The sequence below is a fragment of the Lithobates pipiens genome, unplaced genomic scaffold, assembly GCF_037356315.1.
Source record: "Lithobates pipiens isolate NorthernLeopardFrog02 unplaced genomic scaffold, aLitPip1_a1.2 Scaffold_18, whole genome shotgun sequence".
Lineage (NCBI taxonomy): Eukaryota > Metazoa > Chordata > Amphibia > Anura > Ranidae > Lithobates > Lithobates pipiens.
The window spans coordinates 569,880,992-569,894,141 of record NW_027507758.1 but is presented as its reverse complement, the minus strand read 5'-3'; the positions used below and the strand labels follow the sequence as shown (position 1 = coordinate 569,894,141).

The window sequence follows — 13,150 nt, the reverse complement described above, 5'->3', positions numbered from 1 at the left end:
CCCCCCCTTCAGCATCTGACAGTGATCCCAACCTCCCCCCACCCTCTGCCAGTGATTCAATCCCTCCCCCCCAGCATCTGACAGTGATTAGTCCACCCCCTCCCTCCTAGCACTGCCTCTGATCAATTCCCCTTCCCTCCAGCATTACCACTGATCACATTATCACCAGCATTGCCACTGATCCCATCCACCCTAGCAGCACTGTGTCCAATCCCCCACACAGCACTGCCACCAGGGGCGTAACTACAGGGGTCACAGTGATATGGCCTCATGCTCTACGGGGGCCCATGCTCCAATGTACACCTCGATAGGAGGAGTGGCATATATAGAGGAACTGATATAGAGATTGATTCCTCTATATGCCTCCCCCCTCCATTCCTCCTATCCAGCTTCTTTCTGCTGCTCCTGTGCCCCTGTCCTCTGTCCTGGCCGCCCTGCAGTATTGCCGGGGGGATTTGTCAGGATGGAGAGCAGGGAAAGGTTTGGTAAATATGTCATTTACCGGCCCCTTCCTTGTCTGAATGGACAGAGGCAGGGATCTGTACCAATCACTGACTCTGTTCATTCATAACTATCTTAACTATGCTTTAGTTTGTAAATGAAAGGGAAGATTCTGTGCAGCTGAGGTTGCAGAGAAGGAGATTGGGAGCTCACCAGTGGAACATCAGAGGTCTGTTTAGACCCTTGATATCTTACCAAAGCCCCTCAATGGGGCTCCTAAACAAAATGTAAAAAAAATAATAAAAAATTGTATAAAAATAAAATAAACAGTAAAAAAAAAAAAAATAATAAAAATAATAATAAAAAAACTACTGACTACCAGAGTCACAAAGGTTACACTTGCGACCGAGCCCCGGCGTTCCGCCACTGGGCTTGGGGAGAAGGGTCCCAGGCTCATGAGATGGGACCCCATCCAGGAGTTGGGGGGCCCTTCATTGTTTCTTGCACCGGGGCCCTGAAGGTTCTAGTTACGCCTCTGGGTCTATCCATAGATTTTCAATAATGTTGAGGTCAGGGGATTGTGAAGGCCATGGCAAAACCTTCAGTTTACGCCTCTTGATGTAATCCCCCGTGGATTTTGAGGTGTGTTTGGGATCATTATCCATTTGTGGAAGCCATCCTCTCTTTAACGTCAGCTTTTTCACAGATGGCATCAAGTTACCATCCAAAATTTGCTGAAATTTTATTCAATCCATTTTTCCTTCTACTCGTGAAATGTTCCCTGTGCCACTGGCTGCAATACAACCCCAAAGCATGATTGATCCACCCCCATGCTTAACAGTTGGACAGCGGTTCTTTTCATTAAATTCTGTGCCCTTTCTTCTCCAAACGTACCTTTGCTCATTCCGGCCAAAAAGTTCTATTTTAACCTCATCGGTCCACAGAACTTGTTTCCAAAATGCCTCAGGCTTGTCTATATGGTCATTTGCAAAGTTCAAACGCTGATTTTTGTAGTGAGGACGTAGAAGAGGTTTTCTTCTGATGACTCTTCCATGAAGACCACATTTGTACAAGTATCTCTTTATAGTGGAATAGTGTACCACAACTCCAGTGTCTGCCAGATCTTTCTGGAGGGATCGTGCAGTCAAACGTGGGTTTTGAATTGCTTTTCTCACAATCCTGCAAGCTGTTCTGTCTGATATTTTTCTTGGTCTTCCAGATCTTGCTTTAACTTCCACTGTTCCTGATGACTGCCATTTCTTAATTACTTTCCGAACAGAGGATATTGACATCTGAAAACGCTTTGCTATCTTCTTATAGCCTTCTCCAGCTTTGTGAGCGTCAAATATTTTCAGTTTTCTAGACAACTGCTTAGAAGAACCCATGGTACTGATTGTTGGGGCAAGGTCAGATGAGTCTGGCCATTTAAAACCTTTGAGATTGACATCACCTGGTCTTCCCAGACAATGATTGAGAACAATCCATGACACTGGCAGGTCTCAGCTTTGCAAAGGAGGCAGTGCATGCTATAAATTCTGCAGGGTGCCCAAACTTTTGCAGACGCCATTTTTTTGTTTTCTGTAATTTTGAAAGTGTAAATGATGGAAATAAAATCTAACTTTTTTGACATTTTATAAGAATGTCTAATCTGTAATTTGATGCCATTTGGAGATTTTTCCATCTTTCCTTGGCTTCGTTATGCACATTAATACACATTTTTACCTGGGGTGCCCAAACTTTCGATCCCCACTGTAGTGATCATATCCTTCCTCATGTATTAATACGTGGTGATCCTATCCCCCCTTATATATTTATACATGTTGAGCATATCCTCATTATGTATTTATAGATGGCAATCATATCCCCCTGTGTATTTATACGTGGTGATCATATTCCCCTTATGTATTTATACATGGTGATCATACCCCCCCTATGTATTTATACATGGTGATCATATCCCCCTTATGTATTTATACATGGTGATCATATCCCCCTTATGTATTTATACATGGTGATCATATCCCCCTTATGTATATATATGGTAATCATATCCCCCCTTATGTATGTATACATGGTGATCATATCCCCCTTATGTATGTATACATAGTGATCATATCCAGGGGTCAAGTCCTGGCGAAAAAAGTGAGGGAACTCCCACCCAAGATCCACTCCCCCACCAAAAAAAAATAAAAAATTATACGCTCATATGCACGAACGCTTTAAAAGTGGTATTTTTCATCCAATTTTCGTATTGTGTGTATGAAGCTTAACTGTTGGTACATATAAAGAACAATCCTCAATAAACATAAATACGATAATTCTCTGAATAATCAGCATTCATTCAATTGTACTTCCTTGCAAATGTGAACAACATGTTCTGATCTTTATTGGGGAATTTTATTTTGTACATAGAGTGTTTATGTGGTGAGTTTACACTTTTCATTGAACAGAGTTTGGATAACACAGGGTTAAACGGAAAGGTCATAAATGAACTGCACATTATCTGGACAGAATGCTTGGGGAGATAGTGATGTGTTCCTGCTTAGGAGATGTATGTTAGCTTGGGGGGCTGCTACACACCCGCTGCTATTCCAACCCTTCACATATTTCCACATAAACTTCCCTCCTGGCATTAAACTTTGCCAGGTATTGTGCTCAGCTTACCACCCCAAACTGATGTTCCTCCCTCAGCTCACCTCTCTCCCTGTATGTCCTTTGAGCAGAATAGCTGATCTACCCGTCAGCTAGACCTAGACCTGACCTAACTGATTGTCAGGTAGATCGAAGCAGAAGCTGTCATGGGGCCCCCTACTGGCAATGCCTGAATTACTATTACTATTGCGAGCTGTGTCGGCAGCTGCTGGTGTAGCACCTGCCACACAGCTCGCATACTTCAAAGTCTTGCAGGACACGGCTGCTAACGGGAAGTTCCTGTTGTGGAAAAAGTACAGGAACTCCGTTCCCATGCGTTCCCGCAGGACTTGAGCCCTGTCAGGTCCCCTTGAGGCGAGGTGACAGGTGCACACCGTAGGGATCAGGAGTGCACCACAAGGTTGTGGACCCTATGGCTGACTACTGCAGACGGGGGACAGATCCCACTGGGGTTAGAGCGTAAGATTCCCTGGGGCGCGGAGTCTAAGAGCCAGCAGGTGTTCACCAGAGCCTCAAGTGGTGAGGATGGACTTGGCTGCAACTGTCTCCAGGTCGCGACCCCCAGGGTCCCCCAGCTCACACCCACAGTAGGCAACAGGAGGATAGGGATGGTGAGGGACAAAGCCAAGGTCGGGGCCACAAGCAGACAAGAATAGTCGGGTACACGCCAAAAGGTCAGGATCACAGGCAAACAGGGATAGTCGAAGACATGCCAAAGTCGGTAACGGAAAACAGTAGCAGAGCACACGGCAGGAAACAGGAAGCTAACACACAAAGGAATACACAATGGTTGATCAGCCCTGATGGCCTGCAGTGCACAGGTTAATATAGGGCTCCCTGATAGGGCCTGGGGTGGAGCCATGCTTAGAGGAGAGGTTATAAAAACCACCAGGTGGAAGTGGCTGGCCTCTAGTCTGAAGACATGAGGGGAGGTAAGCAAACACAGGAAGATCACTGCATAACCATGACAGTACCCTCCCTCTTACGAGGCCTCCCCCTCCCCCGCCTGGGTCCAGGCTTAAAGGGAAACTCCAGATGAAACCTCCTTAACAGACAGGGAGCAAAGACCTCAGATGCAGTGATCCAAGACCTCTCCTCAGGACCCAACCCTTTCCAAAGTACGAGGTATTGAAGAATGCCTTTACGGAGCCGGGAATCCAAAACTTGACTAACCTCGTATTTTAGATTATCCTCAGAGACCGAAACAGAGGTAGGGAGAGGATGAGAGGACTTGAGGACTAAAGGCTTTTTAGGAATGGGTAAGGGCATGAGAAGATCAGGAGTCTGAGCAGGGACCCCCACACCCTTAAGAATTAGCTGGGCATCCATAACAGGACCACCAGACTGGGCAGAGGTCAGTGGATCCCTGAGGTCATGTTGATTAGAAAGTGACATGTCACAAGAGTCAAGCTGGGTAGCTGCAACACAAACAGAATGCAGAGAACCCTGAGAAAAAGATTGAAAACCCCTCCTGGCCGAATGAGGTATTCTATCCAAAGAATGGATTGAGCATCTTAAACGGGTTTGGACGGACATAGTAGCAGTAGGGTGAGGCCAGGTCACCGAAGGTGCTAAACAAGAAGCAGGAAGCTCATTGGGCATGGGCTGGACTGGCATAACTGGTGCAGAGGCCAACTGAATAGTATTGTCAGGTGTAGCGACCATCTCAATCGCATCACAGGGCATAGCAACTGTGGAACTTGCAGACAAGTTAGTCTGGCTGTGCGTCCAAGGGAAATTAGGGACAGGCAAAGGTAAATGGTTATGCGAACTGGAGTGAATGATCGACTCAGGTTCATAGGTGGGCCCCTCATCCAGAGTACCACATGACCTAGAGAGTGCAACAGTCCGACTTTTGCAGGATGCATCCCAGAAATCGCTATATACAGTGGAAAGAGCAGAAGATACTGGGATGGTAGTAACAGGAAGTCTCTCCTTTGGGGTTCCCTTGAGTAGGCAGGAAGAGGAACAGGAGGAACCCCAAGCCAGGATCTGTCCAGCAGACCAGTCAACGTGCGGAGAATGGAGCCGTAACCAAGGAAGACCTAATATGATAGGAGATGAAGCCTTAGGTAAGACAAGGAAGGATATCCACTCCTGGTGGAGTGTCCCTACTGATATCTTAACAGGAAGAGTCTGGAAGCGGATAGGGCCCCCTGGGAGAACAGTGCCATCAATCGCCAAGACCACCAATGGCGTTGTAAGGGGCAAAAGGATAAGAATTATGGAGGATGCAGTTTCCCAATCCATGAAATTGGCAGCGGCTCCGGAATCCAGATGTGCTGAGACCGAACGAGAGGAAGCACCGACATGAAGCAACACAGAAAGGAGAAGACGAGAAGGTGAAAGTGATATTTCAGGGTCTAATACTCCACCTTCCAGATGTATTAGCCCTGAGTGTTTTTCCGGACGAAGAGAACAAGTGTCACGGAAATGACCTTTGGCCCCACAATAGAGGCATAGGCCCAGAGTTCTGCGCCTAGCACGTTCTTCGGGAGATAATTTAGTCCAGCCCAACTGCATAGGTTCCTCAGCAGGCAGGGGGTGTTCCTCGGAGCGAAGAGAAGGGACTGGGGGCTCAGGCTGCCTAAAGAACGGGGAGTGCTGGCGTCTTTTTTCCAGGGCCCTCTCCTGAAAGCGAATATCGATCTGGTTACACAAGGTGATGACACTGTCCAGATCAGCAGGATGGGATCTTCCTGCTAATTCATCCTTCACTCTATCAGAGAGGCCATGTAAAAAGGTTGCAACTAGGGCCTCATTATTCCAGCTCAATTCAGCTGTGAGGATACGGAACTGAAGAGCATACTGTCCCACAGACGCAGACTCTTGACGGAGACGTAAAAGAGCGCTAGCCGCTGAGGAGACACAACCCGGTTCCTCGAAGATATTCCGAAAAAGTTTCAAGAAATCAGACAGGCTAGAAACCACTGGATCATTCAGTTCCCACAGAGGGACGGCCCAAGCTAACGCCTCGCCGGACAGGAGGGATATGATATATGCGACTTTTGCCCGATCGGACAGGAAGTTTTGGGGCTGAAGTTCAAAATGAACAGTGCACTGGCTAAGGAACCCCCTGCAAGCCTTGGAGTCCCCAGAGAAACGGACCGGAGCTGGTAAGAGTAATGAATGTGTGGCTGCGACTGATGCGATAGGTGCAGCAGCAGATATCGGTTGCGGTTGTTGAACTGGGGGTCCTAATGAGGCCTGAACCTGTTCAAAACAGGATGCCAAATCCTGAAGGAATCGCATCACCTGGGTCTGATGCGATTCTTGGGTCTCAAGTCGCCGAACTAAGCTCTGCAATGGATCATCTGCAGGAAGCGCCACGTCAGCCGGGTCCATGGCTGATCAAACTGTCAGGTCACCTTGAGGCGAGGTGACAGGTGCACACCATAGGATCAGGAGTGCACCGCAAGGTTGTGGACCCTACGGCTGACTGCTGCAGACAGGGGACAGATCCCACTGGGGTTAGAGCGTAAGATTCCCTGGGGCGCAGAGTCTAAGAGCCAGCAGGTGTTCACCAGAGCCTCGAGTGGTGAGGATGGACTTGGCTGCAACTGGCTCCAGGTCGCGACCCCCAGGGTCCCCCAGCTCACACCCACAGTCAGTAGGCAACAGGAGGATAGGGATGGTGAGGGACAAAGCCAAGGTCAGGGCCACAAGCAGACAAGAATAGTCGGGTACACGCCAAAAGGTCAGGATCACAGGCAAACAGGGATAGTCAAAGACATGCCAAAGTCGGTAACGGAAACAGTAGCAGAGCACACGGCAGGAAACAGGAAGCTAACACACAAAGGAATACACAATGGTTGATCAGCCCTGATGGCCTGCAGTGCACAGGTTAATATAGGGCTCCCTGATAGGGCCTGGGGTGGAGCCATGCTTAGAGGAGAGGTTATAAAAACCACCAGGTGGAAGTGGCTGGCCTCTAGTCTGAAGACATGAGGGGAGATAAGCAAACACAGAAAGATCACTGCATAACCATGACAAGCCCTGATCATATCCCCCTTATGTATTGATATATGGTGATCATATCCCCCCTTATGTATTTATATATATGATGATCATATCCTCCCTTATGCATTTATACATGGTGATCATATCCCCCCTTATGCATTTATACATGGTGATCATATCCCCCTTATATATTTATACATGGTGATCATATCCCCCCTTATGTATTTATACATGGTGATCATACCCCCCTTAATCTCTTCTTCTCAAGACAGAATACATTCTGTTCCTCTAATCTTTTCTCGTAGCTGAGCTCCTCCATTATTATTATTATTTAAGGTACTTATCTAGCGCCGTCAATTTACACAGCGCTTTACAAATACATTGTACATTCACATCGGTCCCTACTCTCAAGGAGCTTACAATCTAAGGTCAGTTTGGTTGCCCTTCTCTGCACTTTCTCTGCATATTCCAGAAAATCTAGAGGGAAACAGGGGAGCAGAGCTGTTAAAATACTTGTGGGTGCCAAAAGTGGAATAGATGAGCTTCTGAGTCACTGCAGGGAGGTGGGAGCTGAGAGGATGGCCTGAATGACTTTGGTGCTTTGGATGTGAACGTTGAGTATGAATTACTTCACAATACTGGAAGTGAATGAGGCCAGTAAAGGCTAGTTTAACCACTACAGATCCGCGCTATTGCCAAATGACGGCATTAGCGCGGACCTAGATTGCCGGGACTACGTCTATTGACGTCGTCCCGGTTACGAGCGGCCTGCGCGCCCCCTGAGGGGCGCGCGCGGCGCGCTCTGTGATCGGCGAGTCCGTGAGACTCGCCTGATCACCGATCCGTGTAAGGGGTCGATCCCGACCCCTTATCACGTGATCAGCTGTCAGCCAATGACAGCTGATCATGTGATAAAACGGAGCCGGTAATCGGCTAGTATTCCTCCTCGCGCTGACAGCGCGAGGAGAAAAAAAAAAAGCCGATCGTCGGCGGCCGTGTTCGGGACATCAGTCCCGATCACGGCCAACAATTCAAGCGGACACCTGCCCCCTGCCAGTGCCCACCTGCCACCCGCAGTGCCATCCTGAAATAAAGTAAGTGCCCCCCTGTCAGTGCCACCCAGCAGTGCCCATAGTGCCCACAGTGCCACCCAGCAGTGCCCACAGTGCCACCCAGCAGTGCCCACAGTGCCACCCACAGTGCCACCCACAGTGCCACCCAGCAGTGCCACCCACAGTGCCACCCAAAATCTGCCTCAAAGGTGCTGCACCCCAGTGCCGCCCATCAGTGCCCAGCAGTGCCGCCCATCAGTGCCCAGCAGTGCCGCCCATCAGTGCCCAGCAGTGCCACCTATCAGAGCCACCTATCAGTGCCACCTATCAGTGCCCATCAGTCCCATCTATCTGTGGTACCTATCAGTGCCCATCCGTGCCACCCATCCGTGCCACTTATCCGTGCCACCCATCCGTGCCATCTTATCTGTGCCCATCTTTGCCCATCAGTGCCGCCTTATCTGTGCCCATCGGTGCCGCCTTATCTGTGCCTATTAGTGCCGCCTTAACTATGCCTATCAGTGCCCACCAGTGCAGCCTATCAGTGCCCACCAATGCAGCCCATCAGTGCCCACCAATGCAGCCCATCAGTGCCCACCAATGCAGCCTATCAGTGCCGCCTAATCAGCGCACTTCAATGAAGGAGAAAAATGACCCGTTTGCAAAATTTTATAACAAACTATTAAAACATGATTTTTTTTTTTTGCATCTTTTTTTGTTTGTTTAGCAAAAAATAAAACTCCGAGCTGTAACTAAATACCACCAAAAGAAAGCTCTATTTGTGGGAAAAAAATGATAAAAATTTCATTTGGGTACAGTGTTGTATGACCGCGCAATTGTCACTCAAAGTGCATCAGCGCTGAAAGCTGAAAATTGGTCTGGGACTGAGGGGGGTTTAAGTGCCCAGTAAGCAAGTGGTTAAAGTAGTAATAAAGCCTTCTTTTTTTAGAATAGAAATTTTGGTGTAGACAAATATAGCACACGATAATAGGTGATTATTTTCAGAAACATGTCTAAAAACCTTTGCATTGTCATCTTTTACAGCCATTGTCTCATGCTTCCTCTGCCCTTCTTCCCTGAATTTCTGGTTGGAGAGTGCACAATCATAACCTCACTAGTCACACTCCTCAGGACTATATATGCCATCATTTGCAGCACCAGTGCACAAGTCCCCCTTCATTCTTAAGATATGGCTGATGCGATGGCACTGTTAGTGCCTTAGTACCTGCTGTCACTCACTTCCTTTGGAGGAGGAGCAGAGACCTACCTTCTGAGTGTTGTCTTCTCAGAGACATTATCACATTTGGGCTGTAGTTCTCTAACAAGAACAAGCATGCATAGGTAGCTATGGTGGGGCTCTATAGGACCATGCAAGACGAAGGATACACCTTGGTCACAGATTTTCTTTAGGGTTTCTTCCTTCCCTAAAGGCCAACTCCATGATCAAGAAAATAAAACCCTTGAACTACCCCAACATCCCCCCCCCCCCATTCATGGCAAGGGTTAACTGTTTTTTGGGTCTAGGGTGTACAGGCTGTGTTACTGTACCTTACTGGTGCCCTCCTCTCCTCTGCTTCGGCCTGTGGGCATCCCTTGACGACATCATCATGTACAATGCAGGACTATGTGGAGGTCGCAGGCTTAAAACTGCAGCCAAGAGCACCTTAGAGACATACAGTAGCTCCCAACTGTCCCTGATTTGGAGGGACTGTCCCTGATTTGGAGCAATGTCCCTCTGTCCTTCATTCCTCCTCACTTGTCCCTCATTTTGGTCTGATCTATATAGCTGTATTTAAAATGCACCTTTTTATCTATCAAAAATAGATTTCCAGCGCTAAACCTTTCATCTGATTTCTAAATTGCTGCAATTGTAAATTCCAAAAGCCAATATAAAGGAATAGTAGTGGTAAAAAAAGCACTTGTGGGTTTCACCAATTTCAATTTTTTTTTGTACAATTCTCCTTTAAGGGGGTGGGGCAATGGGTGTGTCCTATGCCTGCATACTTTGGCTGTTATGTGTCCCTCATTTCCATCTCAAAAAGTTGGGAGGAATGCCCTAGAGAAAAGACTTTGGAGGAGAGGGGTAAGTTAAGTATAACTCCTTGTCCCTGTAACACTGAGAAAGTAACCCTACCGCCCTGCCAGGGCAATCTTTTCTTGTACTATGGTTTTAAAATCTTTTCATTGTAGCTTTTCTATGTGCAGCATTATAGAAGCAATAAATAGAGAAATGCAGCACTTAAATTTCTTTAGTAACAAAGAAAACTTTCATCAATCCAGAGAGGCACCCAATAATCTTGATTAAAAGGTGAACAGTAATCTTCCATCAACACCAGAGTGAGCCAAGCCTCTTACCCTCACAACTGGACCACTAGATTATAGGTGGTCAAAAACGCCAAAACATCAATCCACCATGAACTGCTCCAGCATGGATCCAGGCATTACTCTGTCAGTGTGCACAGTTCTCCTAGATTAGTGCACAGTGTCCAATTCACAGGTCAGAAACCTGAACTGCCATTTTTTCAAAAAACAAATACATGTGACGTTTATGTTTCATCTTACACATGTGCCATACTATATTGTACTCATCTGTAAAAAGCCTTTCCCATCTGAGATGGAACTCTAATTCCCGGACTTTCCAGCAGAAAAGGTCCTACGGAATCATTATATTGGATATTCCGATCGTGTGGGCTTCAGCTGACTTTTTTTCAAAACGTCTGATGGACCTAGAAATAGGACATGTTTTAAATCTGTCAGATGGAATCAATTCCTATCAGGAAAACCATTTGTCTGTAGTCCGACTAACCAATACGACGCAAGGGCAGCTATTGGCTACTCGCTATTGAACTTCCTTTTCTAGTCACTTCGTACGTCATTGCGTTTGAAATGCACGGACTTTGGTGGGATCGCGTGTAGGCAAGTCCTTTCGGATGGAACTCCGTCAGAAAGACCGTCAGAGTTTATTCTGAGGGAAAGTTTGGTCGTGTGTATGCAGCATAACGAGATCTCAGTTGGGGGAAAGGCTTTTTTTTCTCAGCTGTGTGTAATATTGTATGTCACATGGAAAAAGGATCTGAACTCTGGAAGTTGTGCCCAAACTAAAGCAGTAAGAGGGCAAAAAATTGGCACCAGTATTGTCAGTGGTCTCCCTGTAGTTGATCTTTTACCCATTACTGAGTTCAAGCGGACCTTTACTCACCTTCACTATTAAAAAAAACAAAAAAAACAAATCTTTTTGTATATATTTTTTTTACCTTTTTCTTTTTGGTTAGCCCCCACATGTATTCACTTGTAACACTCTCCTTGAATACTAAAGTCAAATATCCCAGGAGGAATTACTTCGCCCATTCATGGGGGAAGGAAGCAGAGACTGCGCCACATAACGTGTGTTGTCCGACGTTGTTTCTGTTTACATATCATTCTATGAATGGAAGAAAAGTAATGCCTCCTGGGATATGTTATGTCGATATCCCAGAAGGGATATTGCTATCCTCTATTCATAAAGTAATATGTAAACAGGCATGGTGCCAGATCTCTGTCTGCTATGTGTCATTCAGGGGGACTGGCTGCAAGAACCAGGAAGAGACAATCGGTTCCCCTTGATATAAGAAGGAAGATGGCAGAGCAGGACAGGGGCTGAAGTAGATTTTAGAGAAGAGGACAATGCTGTATTCTCTTGGACTGTAAGTATATTGATTTAGAATAAAATATCACTGAAGTTAAAAAGGAAGAAAAAAATAATTTGCAATAGGCAGATAAAGTTCCTCTTTAACATGCCTTGTTCTGCACTGTGTCACTGTATGTTGGTGACCATCTTAGTAGAGGCAGGGTTTTGCTTCCTCGTGTCAGAACCTCCAGTAAGGAGAACAGTAAGTAATCAGTAGAGTAGCAACATCACCAAATCTTCTGAGACTAACAATCAGAGGCAGCAGTCCCTTAGATCAGTGGTCATCAACCTTGTCCTCAGGGCCCACTAACAGGCCGGGTTTTATGTATTACCTTGGGGAGATGCAGACTAGAATACATGCAATCACTGAGCAGCAAATGATATCACCTGTGATGTATTTGAGGTATCTTGCAAACCTGGCCTGTTAGTGGGCCCTGAGGACAGGGTTGATGACCAGTGCCTTAGATGATCTCACAATGCAGATAAACAGCTATGATGCTGTAGGTAAAGGCACAGGAATGACAAGGCACCCTCACATACCAGGAAGTACACTGCTTTTTTTCAGGAAAATCCCAGACAAAAGGTAAATCTTTCAGGGCACTATTTAGGCACAAATGACACTTCTACATGTTTCCTATAACATAACGTATCTGTACTTTTTGAGTTCAGGTCCACTTTAAAGAGCTGTACCCCATGACTGATTTTTTTTTTATTTTGTAACAGCAAATGAATTAAAGTGTGCAGCCAGCTTGTGACCAGTCTCCTGGGGGGGATACAAGACAAAGAGGCGAAGATGGAGGTCATGTGAGGCGAGGAGAACGGGAGCCGGCGTCATGCACTTGTTTGCGGATCACATTACAGGGATTACCATTTCACAGGACATGTGCTGCTGGCTGACGCTCTACAGGAGGGAATGACAGAGGCTGGCAGTATCTATCTGTAGAGTACAGACACTGGAGTACAATTCACAAATTACAAACTCTTCTCAATGTCGCCTTGATAACTAAATATGGAAAGGTTTATTATAAAAACTCTTAACGTGTGTGTTGGTTTGGGACAGCGTTTCTCAAACTTTTCTACACAGAGGAACCCTTGAAATAACTTTCCGGTCTCAGGGAACCCCTGCTAAAAATGACTATATCTACCACTCATGATACATTAGTGTGATGGTCCGCGAGAAGAATGCTCCTTACACGTGTGGTCATTGGGGAGAATTACTTCCTTACAGATAACTAAAAAGATCAATGGTGTCAGTGCGGACTTATCTGAGAGGCAGAAATTGGTCAAGGAACCCCTAAGCAACCTCTGGAGGAAACCTAGGGTTCTAGGGAACGCGGGTTAAGAAGCCCTGGTCTAGAACATTGTAGAAATATTTATT

At 46.4% G+C, this 13,150-nt stretch overlaps 1 long non-coding RNA gene across 1 annotated transcript in view; it reads left to right on the top strand.

The window, feature by feature from the left end:
- The window catches only part of LOC143990280 (uncharacterized), a 39,423-nt gene extending 26,620 nt beyond the window's left edge, over nt 1-12,803 (top strand). The window contains exon 2 of the long non-coding RNA XR_013277259.1: nt 12,496-12,803. This is a non-coding gene — a long non-coding RNA (uncharacterized LOC143990280). The remainder of the gene's footprint in view (nt 1-12,495) is intronic.
- The last annotated feature ends 347 nt before the right edge of the window (nt 12,804-13,150 follow it).